General features: G+C 38.8%; 1 long non-coding RNA gene across 1 annotated transcript; it reads right to left on the bottom strand.

Annotated features, from left to right (window-relative positions):
* Nucleotides 1-1,380: 1,380 nt before the first annotated feature.
* Nucleotides 1,381-4,684, bottom strand: LOC121525656. The gene is made up of 3 exons (XR_005993242.1): nucleotides 4,479-4,684; nucleotides 3,225-3,324; nucleotides 1,381-1,497 (listed from the first exon to the last, which is right to left on the bottom strand). It is a non-coding gene; the product is annotated as an uncharacterized LOC121525656 (long non-coding RNA).
* Between the last annotated feature and the right edge of the window lie 1,375 nt (nucleotides 4,685-6,059).

Below are 6,059 nucleotides of genomic sequence, written 5' to 3'. Positions count from 1 at the left end.
AACAATAAAAGACAGATAGGCCTCATTCACCAACCATTATTAAGAGGAAATATGTTCTCAAAACAATCTTTAAGATGATGTGGACATTCATTAAAGTTTATATCCTTGATCCTTAGACATGCGTATAGGTATCCACAGGCCAGATTTGAACCTTCTGTCCATGCATATGGGGTGCGCCTTACACCACAAGGCCTGGGGGATCTTTTTTTGTAAATGTATTATTTATAAACTTGAAAGTAGGGAGTTTTTTTTTTTTTAATTAATGGATTCTTTTTTTCCAAGTGGCGCTTACAGATTTAAAAATGGTAATCAAGTATGGAATCGAGTTGGCAGGCATATTGTTTTATTCAATTCTACTGTATTTTTATCAATTTTAAACTTTTGCATAATTAAATAACACATGTAAATATATGACTTAAATATGATCAAGCATTAATTTAAACATGCACATTTGATCTTAACTGAAAAAATGTACAATTCTCAAAATAGATTTAGCACCAGTAGGAGTTTTATCATTTAGAAATAATACAAACCTATCTTTGCACATGGGCATCTACATGTGTCTAACAGAGGTTCCATCATTTTAAAGTATCAGGATTTAGTCATGCATGTTTTTATCAAATTATACCCTTCAGCCCCCCAACTATTTTTAAACTATTTTTAAATTCAGGTGTCTTTGGAGTGGCACTATAGTAACTTTAGGACTATTAACATATTTTAACGTTTTGCTATTGATTTTTATTTATTTATTTTATTTAATTGGGACATTGCTAACATGTTGCTTGCTTCTTCTCTTCTCACTCCTGTGTGCCTTGTGTTTTTGCACACCACCCTTCAGTTGTATGCCCTTATATAGGCGTTAAAGTGGCGTTTGTCTTTGCAAATTGTGAGAAACGTGCGCATACTTGCAACTTACTAGCACCTGGCATTCATCAATTACAGAACACAGGCGCAAACTATTCAGCGCTTAAAGAATGGGCCATGACTACCACGTAGGTTTCTCTTACATATTTTCTTTCGAACAGATAAAAGAAAATTCTTAGGAAGATATCAGTGAATTAGACTCATTGTTTTTGCCCCACAGCTCCTTGTTTCCTTACAGCCCAGTATTTCCATCACTGTCCAGACACTGAGCTCCATTAGTTCAATGAGCTGCAGCACTCATTGGTAGAGTCAGCCTCCCATCGTTAACTCAATTACATTACTGGACTGAGAGCTTGATTTGAGGCAGTGAAGTCTATTGTAAACATGGATGTCCTTGACTTCATGCAAACTCCAGCTCCTTCAGAGCTGTAATGATATGCTGTACCCAAAGTGACCACTAGATGGAACTAAAAACCCTTTATATAATTAGTCTGATGCAGCACTGAAGGGGCATACCTCAGCATCAGCAGACTGTTGTAATTCCACTGTTGCTGCAATATTGTTTCTTAGCCATGAGGTCCTTTATTAAAGATGAGAGCTTGTCCACAGCCTGCTGCAGAATCGCTGAAAAAACTGGTGGGAAAGGACAAATTGTGTTTGTATGTCTTGTATTGCACTTCATGCTGTCAGGCTTGAACCGAAGTAAAACCTTTTACACTTAATGGTCACAATGTTGCACTTCATGGTTTATATATGCAGTAATCATATATGTTTCAATGTAAAAGCACTCTTGTATGTTTTTGTATGGGCTATATAGCTACTGTGTCTTCACAGCGCACTAGTTTTAAAAATTTTGATAAAACAGAAACAACCTTTTGATTTCAGTTCGGTAGAACTGATGAAAAAAGAAATGTCTAATTTCTAGAAAATGATCTGTTTACTAATTCATTATTTTAATGGAACAGCTCCTTTAAATATTAAAAGGTAAAATTGAAAATGGGTTAAAAATGGCTAAAAATACATGTTCAATGGCAGATATAATGATTTGGATTTAATTTTCAAATACCTCAAAAAGTCACCCAAATCTAGTGAATGAAAAGAAGCTTTTAGAGTGCCGTAAAAAAGTATTAGCCCCCTTTCTGATTCCTGACTTTTTTGCATATTTATCACACTTAAATGTTTTGGATCATCAAACTATTTTTCATATTTTCCCAAAGACAACCCAAATAAATAGAAAATGCAGTGTTTTAATGATTATTTCATTTTTTAAGGGGGAAAAATCCAAACCTATCTGGCCCTATGTGAAAAGTAATTGCCCCCTGAATCTAATAACTGGTTGTGCCACCTTTGGCAGCAATAACTAAAATCAAGTGTTTGTAATTACTGGTGATGAGTCTTTCACATCGCTGTGGAGGAATTTTGGCCCTCTCTTCTTCGCAGGATTGTTTTAACTCAGCCATATTGGAGGGTTTTTGAGTATGAACTGCACATTTAACTGCGCAGCTCAATTGGTCGCCTTCTGTTTTCAATTCCTGCTGCTAAACTTTTCAAAACCCTGTCATGTCTTCATGTCTATCTACCTTGTGACAAACTCATCTTACACCCTATCAAACTGTGTCTCAAAGTTGCTGTCTCTGAGCACGAATATGATTGGTCCTCAACAACCCAGTGTTTTTCTGGATTGATTGTAGGACTTCATTGGTATCCCCTAACAGGAATTTAACTCAACTATCCTCTTTACTCCAAGAGGTCCCTCCAACTCAGCTTCCTCTTCTCTAAACCCTCCCAGTTTATCCCAGAGATGCTAAGAATGCATTCCAAACAAACGCACAGGTCTCAGGAGGTTAACAAAGATGGCTAGGTTGCAAATATATTTTCTCTTATGTATTATTTTTGTACTTCGTTCTCCAATTCAGTACTATAGCAGTAGGAGTAGAAGAGAGAACACCAAAAATGATGATATAAAACAATTTAAAAAATTAAGGTGCAATAATTCTGGTAAACCCGGAAGACGATTGTTTTTAAAAGCAATCTGCATGTTTCATTTGCTTCTGTGAAAAGAACAAAATAGATGTTTGCCCCATAACTTTGCATTATTGGAATGTGTTTCTTAGCCGGTTATGCAGTTGTGCAAGTAACCCTGAGAGATGTGCAGAGAGGACAGGGTCAAGGTTCAGACGCTCTGAGTCGTAGTCTTTTACCTCTTTTAACTGTATGTTATTGCATTTATGTATGAGCACTCTTCAAGACTGTAAGAAGCAAAACTTACCCCATTATATCTCTAAAGTTCTCTAATTGTCAAAGGGGAATTAAACACACATTAAAAAGTGGAGATTTTGTATTTGCCAGCAGTATTGTACCTGTAGTACTCTAAGACTGGCTCTGTCTGGGTTTCATAGGTCTTCAGTCTATGTGTGACTGTCTCTGGTGCGTCATCATCCCTCTGGACCAGAGGCTCCCCTAAAGAAAACAAAGAAATTAAAGCAGGAGATATATAGCACAGTTTAAACCTGTTCATACCAGCTGCAACTGCATTTCTACTGTTTTTGTACCTGCAGGATAATACAAGACATGTCATAGATAATTACCAGAAAAAGTGAAGACTGAAAGAGTCTCTTCAGTAATTCTCTATCACACTGCAGGTTTAGATCACTGGGATGTGTTCAAGCCAAAACCAGACACAGCTCAGAGACTAAAATGTAAACACTTGGCTTGAAGCACAATCGTTTTCTTGCTTTCAAACCAACTGACCTAAAGAAGATGCTTAACGCTAAAGGCTAAAGTCAGGGTTATGTGCACAGACACAATCCTTACAGGCTAATGCTCAACGGGTGTTAATAATTGTACTTCTGTATGAACCACTTTGACATTTACTAACAGTGGTGGCCAGTGAAAAACGTCATAGGTGGGGCTGTTTTACATCTATTCAACTACAGAATCAGATTCAGCTTTATTAGCCAAGTATGCTTATGCAACCGGGAATTTGACTCTGGTTAGCTTTGCTCTCAGTGTACAGGAATTAAGCATTAGATACAAAAATAAATAATGAACAAAAGTTTAAAAGTTAAGATTTAAATATATACTAGCTCTTGTTGGTGTTATTTCTAGTATATGTCTGTGTGCATTGATAATATGGTTGCAAGATTGGCAAAGACTGCAAGGATGCTGACTGGGATGGTAAATAGATTATTTATGTCAAATATGAGTAACAGGTGAGGCATTTATCACAGAGAGCATTCTTACAGCATTTGACTTAGTCTGTCATTTACAGTGAAAAAAGTCAAAGTATAAAAACAACTGTTCTTCTTTTCACTTTAATATACATCATTTTATTAAAGCATGAAACAGTTAAAACACTTAAAAAGAAACTCATCAGGATATATTATCTAGAGAAGATTCAGTCAGAGGCACGCACATGTGGTTTTATTACCAATGCTAACAAATAAAGTGATGATAGCATGTATCAAAGAGCTTTTAAATGTAGAGATTCTTAATCTCCATTAAGAACAGAGCCTGAGTGTTTAGATAGCTGTGTGTCTCTCAGGAAAGTCTGTTGTACACTGTCATTACTGATGTAGCTCATTTACTCTTAACTGACAGGTGAATTCATTTACCTGCAGATGGCTGCTTTAATAGAGACAGGCTCGGTGTTTCTCTTCGGCAGCTGACTTCACAGACTTATCCGTGTGTGTGTGATGTTTCTTCCCTTTCTAAGGAGTGTTTCACATTCCCAGTCCTGTTTCTGAACAGGCTTAAATCCCGCACTGGCGTAGGAAACAGGACAACGTTAGCATTAGCCACATTAGCCGAGTCTCGCGAGTGAAGCCCCGCCCCCTTCTTCTATGATAGGTGGGACTGCTGTCATTTGACTTCGCTTGGTGACGTCATAGATCAAAGCATCATATCACATATACCTACCAAGAATTAAGGTATATCCATATTGAACATTCAAAACCATCTCAACTGGCCAAAGTGCTCCACCGGTTTATAAAGGTCTGGAGATTTCACTGTGCAAAAGGAAAATTTGTCACAGAATTCAGAGCAAATTAAGTTCAAATTCTTTCCACTGCCACAAAAATCAGGACAATGGGTAACTTTTTCGGTTATCAAAGAAGACAAAAACTGGAGGAGGAAGAAAATTTTTATGTCCCCAGCCCAAATCTGAGTGCCGCAGAGGAGCAGGACCCGGCCAACACCTCTGTGGAAATCAATAATTCAACAAAGGGCAAAAAGATCAAATTTTGGAAAAAGTGGTTTAATAGGAAGGTGCAACAGACCACTGTGCAGGAGAATAAAGCACAGGAAACTGCCGCGCCGCCTGCTGCCACTAAAAAAAGCCATGAAAGCATCAAGGAGTGTATGGAGAGGAAATCAACTACTCCTGATGCCACTGAGGGCACTAAGAAAACAGAACATCTGGACAAGAAGACTTCAGAGAAGGAGGATACAATCTCTGAGAAAAAGAAAAATCAGGAACACACCAATTACAAAATTATAATTGATTCTCTTTCATCTGGTGCTCCAATGCCTGCACAAGTCAGCCCAGCAGGTCCCAGTGAAATTCTTCAGCGTGAGACACTCAGTCTGCTGGACTCTCCACCACAATCAGTGAGTTTACCATCAAGGGTAGAATTCATTGGTGGGGAGCTGATCTGCTTCAGTGATGAAACAAAGTCTGAGGACAGAGAAGCTCCAGTTACCAAAACTCCTGTTTTGGAGTCTGAGGGTGGAGAGATTGAATTCAAGGAGGCATCACAGAGCCCAAAAATCATTGAGGACCCCATGGGTGAAGAGGCTGAGAAAAAGGAAGGGGATGAACAAACAAACAGCTGGATGAACATAAACCCTCTCCCCCCAAATATCAAACCAGCTGGCCAAGGTGGAAGCTTTCAGTCTGGCACCGTCAGTCCACCAGACTCTCCACAATCAGTCACAGAGCCCATCTCTAATGAGGAGCTAGTCCGCCTCGGGTTACCAAACCTGGCACAGACCTGCTATATGAACTCAACTCTGCAGGGTCTGCGGTCGCTGGTGCCTTTTATGGATGAGCTCTACAAACAGGAACATGTTTGGAGCGCTCACCCAAAGGCACAGCTCTACAGAGTGTTCAGTCAAGTGGATTTGTGCCGGTTTATGGACAAGGAGGATGAAAAGAGAGAGATTCTGGCTACGTTCAAGTCACTTGTGGCTGAGCA

Source organism: Cheilinus undulatus, linkage group 17 (assembly GCF_018320785.1).
Source record: "Cheilinus undulatus linkage group 17, ASM1832078v1, whole genome shotgun sequence".
Classification (NCBI taxonomy): Eukaryota; Metazoa; Chordata; class Actinopteri; order Labriformes; family Labridae; genus Cheilinus; species Cheilinus undulatus.
Note: the sequence above shows the minus strand (reverse complement) of the source record. Positions and strands in the feature narration are given on the sequence as shown.